The sequence below is a fragment of the Bombina bombina genome, chromosome 4 (genome assembly GCF_027579735.1).
Source record: "Bombina bombina isolate aBomBom1 chromosome 4, aBomBom1.pri, whole genome shotgun sequence".
Taxonomy (NCBI): Eukaryota; Metazoa; Chordata; class Amphibia; order Anura; family Bombinatoridae; genus Bombina; species Bombina bombina.
The window spans coordinates 516,637,455-516,652,842 of record NC_069502.1 but is presented as its reverse complement, the minus strand read 5'-3'; positions in this window follow the sequence as shown (position 1 = coordinate 516,652,842).

The following is a 15,388-nucleotide window of genomic DNA, read 5'->3' as shown; positions in this document are numbered from 1 at the left end:
ATGAAGGTAGTAGGGATAGTTCTTCATCCTCTCCTGTGTCAACACCAGTTTTGCCCGCGCAGGCGATACCTAGTACATCTAGCGCGCCAATGCTTGTTACTATGCAGCGATTAACAGCAGTAATGGATAATTCTATAGCAAATCTGTTATCCAAACTGCCATCCTACCCTAGAAAGCGTGACAGCTCAGTTTTAAATACAGAAGATGAGCAGGTTGGCGCTGAGGACAATTTATCAGTTATACCCTCACATCAATCTGAATTGGCAGTGAGGGAGGGTCTGTCTGAGGGGGAAATTTCTGATTCAGGAAAAGTTTCTCAGCAGGCAGACACTGATGTCGTAACATTTAAATTTAAGTTAGAACATCTCCGCGCCCTGCTTAAGGCGGTCCTAACTACTCTTGATGACTGATTCTTTGGTAATTCCAGAGAAATTGTGCAAGATGGACAAATTCTTAGAGGTCCCAGTGCACGCTGATGCCTTTCCGATACCCAAGCGGGTGGCGGATATAGTGACTAAGGAGTGGGAAAAGCCAGGGATACCTTTTGTTCCACCTCCTATATTCAAGAAAATGTTCCCCATTGTTGACCCCAGAAGGGACGCATGGCAAACGGTTCCTAAGGTTGAGGGGGCAGTGTCAACGTTAGCTAAGCGCACAACTTTTCCTATTGAGGACAGTTGCGCTTTTAAAGATCCTATGGATAAAAAATTGGAAGGATTGCTAAAAAAGATATTTGTTCAGGAAGGTTTCCTGCTTCAACCAATCTCGTGCATTATTCCTGTCACCACGGCAGCGTATTTTTGGTTCGAGGAACTAGAAAATTCGCTCCAAAAAGAGACTCCATATGATGAAGTCATGGACAGAATTCACGCACTAAAGTTGGCTAATTCCTTTATTTTGGATGCCGCTTTCCAATTGGCTAAGTTAGCGGCGAAAAATTCAGGGTTTGCAATAGTGGCGCGCAGAGCGCTTTGGCTAAAATCCTGGTCGGCGGATGTGTCGTCCAAGAATAAATTGCTTAATATTCCTTTCAAGGGTAAGACCCTTTTATGCCCGGAATTGAAAGAGATTATTTCAGACATTACTGGTGGAAAGGGACATGCCCTCCCACAGGATAGGCCTTTCAAGGCTAAGAACAAATCTAATTTTCGTTCCTTTCGCAATTTCAAGAAAGGACCGAATCCTAACTCTGCGGCCTCCAGACAAGAAGGCAACTCTTCCCAGCCTAAGCCAGCATGGAAACCATTTCAAGGCTGGAATAAGGGTAAACAGGCCAAGAAGCCTGCTGCTGCTACCAAGATAGCATCACCGGATCTAGTAGGGGGCAGACTTTCTCTCTTCGCTCAGGCTTGGGCAAGAGACGTTCCGGATCCATGGGCACTAGAAATAGTCTCTCAGGGGTATCTTCTAGAGTTCAAGGAACTTCCTCCAAGGGGAAGGTTCCACATGTCTCGCTTATCTTCAGACCAGATAAAGAGACAGGCATTCTTACATTGCGTAGGAGACCTATTAAAAATGGGAGTGATAAACCCAGTTCCAACAGCGGAACAAGGTCTGGGTTTTTACTCAAACCTGTTTGTAGTTCCCAAAAAAGAGGGAACTTTCAGGCCAATTCTGGATCTAAAAATTCTAAACAAATTCCTCAGAGTTCCATCATTCAAAATGGAAACCATTCAGACAATTTTACCAACAATCCAGGAGGGTCAATATATGACTACCGTGGACTTAAAGGATGCGTACCTGCATATTCCTATCCACAAAGATCATCATCAGTTCCTGAGGTTCGCCTTTATGGACAAACATTACCAGTTCGTGGCTCTTCCGTTCGGTTTAGCCACTGCTCCCAGAATATTCACAAAGGTGCTAGGGTCCCTTCTAGCGGTTCTACGACCGAGGGGCATTGCTGTAGCACCTTACCTAGACGACATTCTAATCCAAGCGTTGTCTCTTTCCAAAGCAAGGGCTCATACAGACATTGTTCTAGCCTTTCTCAGATCTCACGGGTGGAAAGTGAACGTAGAAAAAAGTTCCCTGTCCCCGTCAACAAGGGTTCCCTTTTTGGGAACAATAATAGATTCTTTAGAAATGAAGATCTTCCTGACAGAGGTCAGAAAGTCAAAGCTTCTAAACGCTTGTAAAGTTCTTCACTCTATTCTTCAGCCTTCCATAGCTCAGTGCATGGAAGTAGTAGGATTGATGGTTGCAGCAATGGACATAGTTCCTTTTGCTCGAATTCATCTAAGACCATTACAACTGTGCATGCTCAATCAGTGGAATGGGGACTATGCAGACTTGTCTCCCCAGATTCAAGTAGACCAGGTAACCAGGGATTCTCTCCGCTGGTGGTTGTCTCACGATCACCTGTCTCAGGGAATGAGTTTCCGCAGACCAGAGTGGGTCATTGTCACGACCGACGCCAGTCTCTTAGGCTGGGGTGCGGTCTGGGACTCTCTGAAAGCTCAAGGTCTATGGTCTCGAGAAGAGTCTCTTCTTCTGATAAACATTTTAGAACTGAGAGCGATATTCAATGCGCTCCTGGCGTGGCCTCACCTAGCAAAGGCCAAATTCATAAGGTTGCAGTCGGACAACATGACGACTGTGGCGTACATCAATCATCAGGGGGGAACAAAGAGTTCCTTAGTGATGAGAGAGGTATCCAAGATCATCAAATGGGCGGAGGATCACTCCTGCCACCTATCTGCAATTCACATCTCAGGAGGGGACAACTGGGAGGCGGATTATTTGAGTCGTCAGACTTTTCATCCGGGGGCGTGGGAACTCCACCCGGAGGTTTTTGCCCAGTTAACTCAACTATGGGGCATTCCAGATATGGATCTGATGGCGTCTCGCCAGAACGCAAAGGTTCCTCGATATGGGTCCAGATCCAGGGATCCCAAGGCGACACTGGTGAATGCATTAGTGGCGCCTTGGTCGTTCAACCTAGCTTATGCATTTCCACCATTCCCTCTCCTTCCCAGGCTTGTAGCCAGGATCAAACAGGAGCAGGCCTCGGTGATTCTAATAGCCCCTGCGTGGCCACGCAGGACTTGGTATGCAGACCTGGTGAATATGTCATCGGCTCCACCATGGAAGCTACCTTTGAGGCAGGATCTTCTAGTACAAGGTCTGTTTGAGCATCCAAATCTAGTCTCTCTCCAACTGACTGCTTGGAAATTGAACGCTTGATTCTATATAAGTGTGGGTTTTCAGATTCAGTCATAGATATTCTGGTTCAAGCCAGAAAACCTGTAACTAGGAAAATTTACCATAAGATATGGCAAAAATATATCCGTTGGTGTGAATCCAAGGGATTCCCTTGGAGTAAAATTAAGATTCCTAGGATACTTTCCTTTCTCCAAGAAGGTCTGGATAAAGGGTTGTCAGCTAGTTCCTTAAAAGGACAGATATCTGCTCTGTCTGTTTTGTTACACAAACGTCTGGCAGCAGTGCCAGATGTACAGGCGTTTGTACAGGCGTTAGTTAGAATCAAGCCTGTTTACAGACCCATGACTCCTCCTTGGAGTCTAAATTTAGTTCTTTCAGTTCTTCAGGGAGTTCTGTTTGAACCCATGCATTCCATAGATATTAAGTTACTATCTTGGAAAGTTCTGTTTTTGGTTGCTATTTCTTCTGCTAGAAGAGTTCCTGAATTATCTGTTTTGCAGTGTACTTCTCCCTATCTGGTATTCCATACAGATAAGGTAGTTTACCGTACCAAGCCTGGTTTTCTTCCAAAGGTCGTTTCCAACAGGAATATTAACCAGGAAATTGTTGTTCCTTCTCTGTGTCCGAATCCAGTTTCAAAGAAGGAACGCTTGTTACACAATCTAGATGTGGTCCGTGCTTTAAAGTTCTATTTAGAAGCAACAAAGGATTTCAGACAGACATCATCCTTGTTTGTTGTCTATTCTGGTAAGAGGAGAGGGCAGAAGGCTACTGCTACCTCTCTTTCTTTTTGGCTGAAAAGCATCATCCGATTGGCTTATGAGACTGCCGGACGGCAGCCTCCTGAACGAATTACAGCTCATTCTACTAGAGCTGTGGCTTCCACATGGGCCTTCAAGAACGAGGCTTCTGTTGATCAGATCTGTAAGGCAGCGACTTGGTCTTCTCTGCATACTTTTGCCAAATTTTACAAATTCGATACTTATGCTTCTTCGGAGGCTATTTTTGGGAGAAAGGTTTTGCAAGCCGTGGTGCCTTCCGTTTAGGTAACCTGGTTTGCTCCCTCCCTTCATCCGTGTCCTAAAGCTTTGGTATTGGTTCCCACAAGTAAGGATGAAGCCGTGGACCGGACACACCAATGTTGGAGAAAACAGAATTTATGTTTACCTGATAAATTTCTTTCTCCAACGGTGTGTCCGGTCCACGGCCCGCCCTGGTTTTTAATCAGGTTTGAAAAATTTCTTTCTTTATACACTACAGTCACCACAGCACCCTATAGTTTCTCCTTTTTCTCCTAACCGTCGGTCGAATGACTGGGGGGGTGGAGCCAGAGGGGGAGCTATATGGACAGCTCTTGCTGGGTGCTCTCTTTGCCATTTCCTGTAGGGGAAGAGAATATCCCACAAGTAAGGATGAAGCCGTGGACCGGACACACCGTTGGAGAAAGAAATTTATCAGGTAAACATAAATTCTGTTTTTATACCCACATGGCTTATGTTTGACCGCTTTACTGCGGTTGTTTAGGCTCAGCTTATTCCGGAGAGGATGGGCGGGGCCTAATTTCGTGCCTCAATGGCGCAGTTTCTTCACATACAAACTGTAATTTTCAGCTCTGGTTGGGCCCAAACTGACTCCTGGTGTTCCGGAGTGATTTTGAGGCTTGATTGAGATCCCTGGGGGCAAGTAGGCACCACTAAAGTTTTTCTAATAAACGTTGTTGTTTTTATTGATAACTCAGAGGGTTAATTGCTCTTTACTGTGGGGTGCAACATCTGACTGCATTATAGGGCAGGTTTATCTTAAAATTGGACATATGTGAACATTTTCAAGCTGTTTTGCAAAATTGTGCGCTTTTTATATTCTTAAAGGCGCAGTACCGTTTTAAAAAAAAATTGTGTTATGTCAATAGAGTGTTTAACGACATTGTGGTGTTTACATAGCCTGTTCAACACTGAGTTAGTTCAATGTTTTATGTGTTTAGAAGCCATTGTGGAACCCCCTCTTACATTGTGCCCTTCTTGTACTGAAAGGGCCTTACACTGTAAAGAACATATTTTATGTAATGAAAGTGTGTCTAAGGATGATACTCAGTCTGAAGAGAATCTAATTCTCCCCAAGTGTCTCAACCTTTAACGCCAACTCAAGCGACGCCAAGTACTTCTAGTGTGTCTTCTTTTACTTTGCAAGATATGACTGCAGTGATGTCTACTACCCTTACAGAGGTACTATCTAAACTGCCAGGTTTGCAGGGTAAACGCAATAGGTCGGGTATCAATGTAAATACTGAACCCTCTGATGCCTTAGTGGCTATTTCCGATGCTTCCTCACAATGCTCTGATTTGGGGGTTAATAAGATTGAATTCCAGGAAATGCCAGGAAATATGGATAAATGTATCTTGTATAGCTTGGACATTGTTAGCCACTACACGTCCATACCACATAGCAGTGGGTTAGATTCTATCAGGTATGCTATTGGCAAAAGTAATAGGTTCACTGCTATGCAACAGCAATTTATTATAGAGTTAATGGAAATTATTCTGCACTGTAATTATTTCCTTTTTGAGGATTCTTATTTCTTACAAAAACAAGGAACTGCTATGGGGTCCAACGTCGCCCCCACCTATGCCAATATTTTTATGAATATTTTTGAGGAGAAATTTGTATATGAAAATGAGCTCTTCATTCTATGTGGCGCCACCTAGATTATATATTTGGCATTTGGTGGGGTGACGTTGGATCCCTACAACAATTTGTGAGTGAATTGAACAGGGCATCAGGATGTATTAAATTTACAATGTCTTGGAGTGAAGAATCTATTAACTTCCTTGATACTAAAATCTATAAAGATGGTTCCCTTCTAAAAAGAGATATATTTAGAAAGGATACTGATAGGAATAGCCTCCTACACTTCTCTAGTGCCCATTCACCTGCTTTGGTGAAATCTTTGCCTTACAGTCAAATGTTAAGAGTAAAGCGAATAGTGAAAGACAAAGCCCTGGCTTTGCAGAGACTACAGGAGATGGGCATTAGATTTGTGCAGCGTGGTTATCCCCCTGATTTGATTCAGGAGACTATTGAGAAGGTGATACAACTACCTGACGAAAGGGTTAATACTGGAAATACCAATAAGAGAAAGGACCCTGACAGGATGGTATTTGTGTCTGAATACAATTCTTGCAGTTCAGAAATACAAAGGATCATTAGGAAACACTGGCATGTTTTGAGTGAGTGTAATCCTGAGGTACTAGCATTCCGCCAACCACCTATGCCAGCCTACACTAGACTTCCTAGTTTAAAAGACAAAATTGTTAAGGCTGACGTGGGTTCTAGTAAGAAATCCAAATTGGGGCACATTACTTCAGAAAGAAATGGCTGTTTCCCTTGTCTTAATTGCTCCAGTTGCAATAACATGATAAAATCTGACATATTCATCCACCCCCTTACGGGACAGAAATTTAAAATAAAGGGCTACTACAATTGTAATGCTAACTTTGTTATATATCTAATTAAATGTCCGTGTGGGTTAATTTATATCGGAGAGACGACCCAGAGGGTGAGAGAGAGAATAATTCAACATAAATCCAATATTAGGACAGGAGATTTAAAGGCCCCAGTTGCCCACCATTTTTTGAGTAAAGGTCACTCTATTGCACAACTAAGATTTCAAATAATAGACCATATACAGAGCCCTAGACGTGGCGGCAATAGAGAACTGCTTCTCAAAAAACGTGAGGCATTTTGGATCAATAAATTAGATTGCTTAATCCCCAATGGTATGAATAGGGAACTTGATTTAAGTGTATTCCTATAAAGTAAAATATTTTTTATCTTTATACAATTCCTTTTCTGGCATTTAATTTTATAATTTTATATTTTGACATTTTTGATATCTGCTCTTCAACAAATGTGATTGTTCTCTTTTTTTTAAAAATATGTTTTTGTATAATAAAATTGTATGTTTGATATGGGTTAGACCACTAGATGGCAATAGAGGCTAAGAAAAATGTATATCTAAGTAATTAAGGTGAAAGGTGTGGTCTCACCTGACTGATGGCTATTTAAAGGTGATTAAGTCTAACAAACATTATGTGAACATGACTAAGGGATAACCACCCGAAACGTCGTTCTATTTTACCTGCTCCTACTATGTGTTTAATAAAGGAACTTTTTATATGAGAAGTGGTGCTGCTGCATTCTTTGAAGATTTCTGATTTGGGGGTTAGGGATTTTATGTCTGAGGGAGAACTTTCAGAGTCAGGAAATGTATTACCTCAGACAGATTCGGACGTCACGTCCTTTAAATTTAAACTGGAACACCTCCGCCTGCTGCTCAGGGAGGTTTTAGCAACTCTGGATAATTGTGACCCTATTACAATTCCCCCAGAAAAATTGTGTAAAATGGACAAATATTTAGAAGTACCTACTTACACGGATGTTTTTCCGGTTCCTAAGAGAATTTAAAAAATTGTTAAGAGGGAATGGGATCGACCAGGTATACCGTTTTCTCCCCCTCCTAACTTTAAGAAAATGTTTCCTATATCTGACACCATACGGGACTCCTGGTAATTGGTCCCTAAGGTGGAGGGAGCTATATCTACTCTAGCTAAGCGAACAACTATACTCATTGAAGACAGTTGTGCTTTTACAGACCCTATGGATAAAAAATTAGAGGGTCTTCTAAAGAAACTATTTGTTCACCAGGGTTTTCTCCTACAGCCTGCGTTGTTCCAGTAACTACTGCAGCTGCCTTTTGGTTTGATGCCCTGGAAGAGTCTCTGAAGGTAGAGACACCTTTAGAGGACATTTTAGACAGAATATAGGCTCTTAAATTAGCCAATTCATTTATTACTGATGCTGCTTTTCAAATTGCAAAATTTAGCAGCGAAAAATGCATGCCATTCTGGCGCGCAGAGCGTTATGGCTAAAGTCGTGGTCTGCTGACTTATCGTCTAAATCTAAGCTTTTAACTATTCCCTTCAAAGGTAAGACCCTATTCGGGCCTGAGCTGAAGGAAATAATCTCTGACATTACTGGAGGTAAGGGGCACGCCCTACCTCAGGACTAGTCCCTCAAGATGAGGGGTAAACAAAATAACATTTCGAAAGGAAAGAAAATCAAAGGAGTATCCTCTGCTTCCTCTTCCTCCACTAAGCAGGAAGGGAACTTTGCTCAATCCAAGTCGGTCTGGAGACCTAACCAGGCCTGGAATAATGGTAAACAAGCCAAGAAGCCCACTGCTGCTACCACAACAGCATGAAGGGGCAGCCCCCGATCCAGGACCGGATCTAGTAGGGGGCAGACTCTCGTTCTTTGCTCAAGCTTGGGCAAGGGATGTTTGACAGTACCCAGCACTCACAAAACACTATATAGTAACAGTATGTATTGAAAACCGTATTGTGTCAAGAACTGGTTATTAAAATGTAACTTTTACTAATGATAGAATAAAAAAGTGGTAAATAGTACCAAATGTATAACATAAATATGTGAGACATACATTTAAAACTTAGATTAAGAAACAGATCAGGACTGTGTGTGTGAGATTTCAAAAACAGAATTACTTCCCTGGGTAATAGTTCAAATACACCGTAACCCTCAGGGCTCAGAGAATACACGGATTGCTCTAAAGCTAATCTAAAAAGGGGATTGACCCCAACAACATTACATAATCTGCAGATGTCAGGCTAGTAACCTGTTGAAACAATTTTGTAATATAAGATATTAGATATTCGCTACATTGTTTCAAAATCAAGAATAGGTGTCAGGAGCATTGAAAGATGTCAGCAACCGTTCCATCCCAACATGATTTACTAAACTCGATTGTAAATTTTAATCATACAGGTCTAGCTTACTCAAACTTGTCACTCCCACCTGGTCAAAGATTAATTCTATCCACCAATTGGATTTGAAAGTGTCTTACAATACAAAAATCTGCATTCATTACCAATAACAGATTTTCATTCACACATTTCAACACACATATGAGATTCATCCTTCCTAAGTCACACGAAGGAAAATCCTCAATTGATGCATAAATCCTCTCCATGTATGTTGATAGAAAATTTGATTGTGTTTTTCAAAAAACGAGTATAAGAGAATGATGTCCACATCCTTCCTATATCACACGAAGGTAAATACTCTATTGATGTAGAAAAATAATTAAATAAAGCCTCTCCATGTATATTGATAGAAAATTTAAATTGCGTTTTTCAAAAAACGATCATAAGAGAATGATGTCAAAACTCATTCACAAATTGACTTAAATCAGACACACTCTTATCTGTCAGAGCAAAGAGTAATGTTAACACAAAAAGTATATTGACTCTATTGAAACGGAATCTTCTTGTGTGTCCCTAGTAGATTAAGTGCATAAAATAGCTTGATATCAAAAATCTATATATAAGATTTATCAATAATATCACGTAATGCGTATCACATTTCAAATAGCAAACCAAAAACGGGACATTGTTTGCAATATTTCAGCCAGTATTATCACTATAGTGCAGATCCTGCCCTTTAGTGGCTTAACCAAATTTAATTGCGTTTTTCAACAAACGATAATAAAAGAATAATGTCAACACTAATCCACCAATTGACTTAAATTGAACACACTATTCTTATTTATAAAAGCAAAGAGTATTGTTATGCAATCATAAGACGAAATATTCTAAAGTGTATCACTTATTACAGTGGTTATAGTCATAATTTATTTTGTACTGTAATTTCCCAAACGTCATCTGCTACAAGTATAGGACTATCATTCGTGCCAGTATGGTAGTTTATCCCTATATGAGTTATTACAATAGTGTTACTGTTCCTTCTGTCATGGATTATTGATCTATATGCACATTAAAAGTCACCTATTGTTCAGTTACAGGAATGCCGCAAATCTATCCTGTTCGTTAATCCCATTGGGTGTAAGGGTATTAAGCCAAAAAATCCAGCGGCATTCAGATTGGAGCAGGATTTGTTCTATATCTCCTCCTCTTATGCCTGGTTTTATAACCTGTAATACAGAGACTTTTAGTCGTGGTCTTGGACCATGTTTCTTTAAGTAATGTCTTGCTACCGGAGTGAGTGTTTTATTTTTACCTATATCAGTAATGCAATTTTTAATGCTATTGATATGTTCACCTATTTTGGTGCGTAGTTCTCTGGTCGTAATACCCACATATCTCAAACCACATTCACATAGTAAACAGTAGACCACATTTTTGGTCCTACAATTAGCGAAACCAAGCATCCGTTTGGTTCCAGCACATGTAGAAAATTCTCTTTCATCATATATATATATATTCGCAGAAGCTACATGAGCCACAAGCATAAATTCCACATAATCTTTTGGTACTTGTTTTTTTCCTAATAAAATGACTCTGTACCAGTTTGTTCCCTATTGTTGGTGCTCTGCGCCAGCTGGTATTAATTCTTTGGCCTATACAATTAGCCAAAACTGGATCTGATTTCAAGATGTTAACATGTTTATTAAGTATCTCATGAATGTGCTGATGTTCTGAGTTATAGGTTGTAACGAATCTTACAGTATCATCAAGTTTTGTGTTTTTCTTTTTAGGTATGAGTAAGGAGTCTCTTGAGGTTCTTTTGGCACGTTGGAATGCCAATCTTATAATTTTTCTTGTGTAACCTCTCTCTCCTTCAGACGCAATTTGAGCTCTTTCGCTCTTTTCATGAAAACAACATAATCTGTACAATTCCTCCTGATTCTGAGGAATTCCCCAGTAGGAATTGCTATTTTAGTTTGTGTAGTATGACAGCTGTCATATTGTAGCAAAGAATTTGTTGCTGTCTTTTTTCTAAATAGATCAGTTTTCAGCATATTTCTCTCATCTTTATAGATCATGACATCCAAGAATTCAACTTTGGACTCACTTGTATTATAGGTCAATCTTAAATTTAGATCATTCGTATTTAAAATTGATATGAATTCTTTGAATTTATTTATGCTGCCTGTCCAGATGATAAACGAATCATCTATATAGCGACTCCACATGCTTATGTACTGTGTGTACTGTGACATATCCTCTCCAAAAACATTTTCACGCTCCCACCACCCCAAATAGATGTTCGCATATGTGGGGGCACAGCTAGAACCCATAGTGGTCCCCTGTGTCTAATTAAAATCTGTTGTTGAATACAAAGTAATTGTGTTTGAGGACAAAGTGTAATAATTTTATTATAAAATCATTACGTTCTTTTTTGTCATTAGCTTGCATGTCCAAGAAATATTTAACTGCATCACAGCCTTTGTCGTGTTTGATAGACGTATAGAGTGACTTAACATCACAGGTTATTAATAGAGTTTCTGTGTCAACTGTTATGTCATTTATTTACCCAAGTATGTCCATTGTGTCCCTGGTATAGGAAGGGAGGGAAGTCACTATATCTCGTAAATATAGGTCAAGAAATCTACTCGCTTGTTCACATAGACTCCCTATACTCGAGACTATAGGTCTGCCTGGTGGTTTTGTTCTATTTTTGTGAACTTTAGGTAAGAGATATAGTGTTGCAATTTTTGGGTTCTTTACTTCTAAGAAGCAATATTCCTTTTGACTAATAGTGCCGTTCATTTTGGCTTCTGTTATTAAGCTCTTATAATTTGTCAAGAATTGAATTGTAGGGTTTGAGAATAACAATTTATAACATTTCTTATCACTAAGTTGTTAGCCTCCTGTATATACTCCTCCTTGTCCCAGATAACTACATTCCCCCCTTTATCTGACGCCTTAATCACCACATCCTCCCATGTTTTAATTTCTAGGAGTGCTTCATTTTCTGCCTTCGTCAGATTGATAGTTGTCATCACTAATTCTCAAAAAGTCTGTCATGACCATATTTAGGAATACCTGTAAAGGTGCTATTTTGTTAATACTTGGCATAAATTTAGATTTTATTCTAAGTTTCTTATCCAAAGTAACCTCAGTGGTCTCTACAGCAGACCCCTCACTCTCGTTCCAGAGTTCAACTAGAGTGTCTAACGTTCTTAAGTCATCAGTAGCTGGGTCACTTTCAGTATTGAACATCTTTTTGAGTGCCAGTTTGCGGCAGAACAAGTGAAGATCCTTGATTAACTCAAACTTATCAAGTGGCGGTGTGGGGGAAAACGAGGCCTCTAGCTAAAACCTTAAAATGATCTTGATTTAAGATTTTTTTTTAGAAATGTTAATTACTTGTAATTTGTTCTCCTCTTCTACCACTTGGGTCTCCTGCCCCAATCTTCCCTCCTCATATGTTGGTTGTCCTTGACATAACCCCATCTCGTTCTGAATCATGTTGGGATGGAACGGTTGCTGACATCTTTCAATGCTCCTGACACCTATTCTTGATCAATCATGTTGGGATGGAACGGTTGCTGACTTCTTTCAATGCTTCTGACACCTATTCTTGATCAATCATGTTGGGATGGAACGGTTGCTGACATCTTTCAATGCTCCTGACACCTATTCTGGATAAATCATGTTGGGATGGAACGGTTGCTGACATCTTTCAATGCTCCTGACACCTATTCTTGGAATAATTTTAATAGCGCCTACGTGGCCACGCAGGACCTGGTATGCAGATCTAGTGGACATGTCGTCTCTGCCACCGTGGAGACTGCCATTGAGAAAGGACCTTCTCATTTAAGGTCCTTTCCAACATCCAAATCTAACTTCTCTGCAGATTGGAGATTGAACGCTTGATTTTATCTAAGCGGGGTTTCTCTGAGCCAGTCATTGATACTCTGATTCAGGCTCGCAAGACGGTTAGTAGAAAAGTTTACCATAAGATATGGCGTAAATATCTTTAGTGGTGTGAATCCAAGGGTTACTCATGGAGTAAGATTAGGATTCCTAGGATTTTGTCTTTTCTCCAAGAAGGATTGGAGAAGGGGTTATCAGCTAGTTCCTTGAAGGGACAAATTTCTGCTTTGTCAATTTTGCTTCACAAGCGTCTGGCAGATGTTCAGGCATTTTGTCAGGCTTTAATCAGAATCAAGCCTGTGTTTAAAATAATTGCTCCGCCATGGAGCTTGAATTTAGTTCTTAAAGTTCTTCAAGGGGTTCCGTTTGAACCCATGCATTCCATAGATATTAAACGGTTATCTTGGAAAGTTTTGTTTTTAGTAGCTCTTTCTTCAGCTCAAATAGTTTCTGAGCTTTCTGCATTGCAATTTGATTCCCCTTATCTTATATTCCATTCTGATAAGGTGTTTTTGTGTACTAAACCTGGATTCCTTCCTAAGGTTGTTTCAAATAAGAATATTAATCAGGAAATTGTGGTTCCTTCCTTGTGTCCTAATCCTTCCTCTAAGAAGGAACGTTTGTTACATAATTTGGATGTGGTTAGCTCTTTAAAATTTTATTTACAAGCGACCAAGGATTTCCGTCAAACATCTTCCCTGTTTGTTGTTTATTCTGGGAAGCGTAGGGGCCAAAAAGCTACGGCTACCTTTCTCTATTTTTGGCTGAGAAACATCATTTGCCTGGCATATGAGATTGCTGGACAGCAGCCCCCTGAAAAGCTTATGGCTAAAAAACTATGCTTCTGTTCGATTATTTCAACTGTCACTGGGGGGAAGGGAGCTTTTTTGCCTCAGGATAAAAAAAATCTAAGGGCAAATTTAAGGCTGCTAACCGTTTTCGTTCCTTTCGACAAAATAAGGGACAGAAACCTGATCCTTCCCCTAAGGGAACGGTTTCCAATTGGAAGCCTTATTCAGTCTGGAATAAATCCAAGCCATTTAAAAGATCTAAATCAGCCCCCAAGTCCACATGAAGGTGTGGTCCTCATTCCAGCTCAGCTGGTAGGGGGCAGACTGATTTTTCAAGGATGTTTGGATCAATTCAGTCTAAAATCATTGGATTCAGAACATTGTCTCTCAGGGTTACAGAATAGGTTTCAAAGTAAGACCGCCTGTGAGAAGTTTATCTCATGCATTCCAGTGAACCCAGAAAAAGCTCAGGGTTTCCTGAAGTGTGTTTCGGACCTGGAGGTATCTGGGGTAATTGTGCCAGTTCCTTTTCAGGAACGGGGTCTGGGGTTTTATTCAAACCTGTTCATTGTCCCAAAGAAGGAGAATTCTTTCAGACCAGTTCTGGATCTAAAAATTTTGAATCGTTATGTAAGAATACCAACATTCAAGATGGTGACTATAAGGACTATTCTGCCTTTTGTTCAGCAACGGCATTATATGTCCACAATAGACTTATAGGATGCATATCTTCATATTCCGATTCATCCAGATCATTATCAGTTCCTGAGATTCTCTTTTCTAGACAAGCATTACCAATTTTTTGCTCTTCCTTTTGGCCTAGCAACAGCTCCAAGGATCTTTTCAAAGTTTCTCGGTGCCCTACTCTCTGTAATCAGAGAGCGAGGTATTGCGGTGTTTCCTTATTTGGGCGATATCTTGGTACTTGCTCAGTCTTTACGTTCTGCAGAATCTCACACAAATCAACTAGTGTTGTTTCTTCAAAGCCATGGTTGGAGGATCAATTTACAAAAAAGTTCTTTGATTTCTCAGACAAGGGTAACCTTTTTAGGTTTCCAAATAGATTCAGTATACATGACTTTGTCTCTAACAGACAAGAGACGTCTGAAATTGGTTTCAGCTTGTCGGAACCTTCAGTTTCAATCATTCCCTTCAGTAGCTATGTGCATGGAGGTTTTAGGTCTCATGACTGCATCATCGGACGCAATCCCCTTTGCTCGTTTTCACATGAGACCTCTTCAGCTTTGTATGCTGAACCAATGGTGCAGGGATTATACAAAGATATCACAATTAATATCCTTAAATCCCAATGTTGACTTGGTGGTTAGATCACCATCGTTTAGTTCAAGGGGCCTCTTTTGTTCATCCAACCTGGACTGTGATCACAACAGATGCGAGTCTTTCAGGTTTGGGAGCTGTCTGGGGATCTCTGACAGCGCAGGGGGTTTGGAAATCTCAAGAGGCGAGATTACCAATCAATATCCGTGCGATTCTCAGAGCTCTTCTGTTTTGGCCTCTACTGAAGCGAGAACCGTTTATTTGTTTTCAGACAGACAATATAACAACTGTGGCGTATGTCAATCATCGGGGTGGGACTCTCAGTCCTCAAGCTATGAAAGAAGTATCTTGGATACTTGCTTGGGCGGAATCCAGTTCCTGTCTAATTTCTGCGGTCCATATCCCAGGTATAGACAATTGGGAAGCGGATTATCTCAGTTGTCAGTCTTTACATCCGGGAGA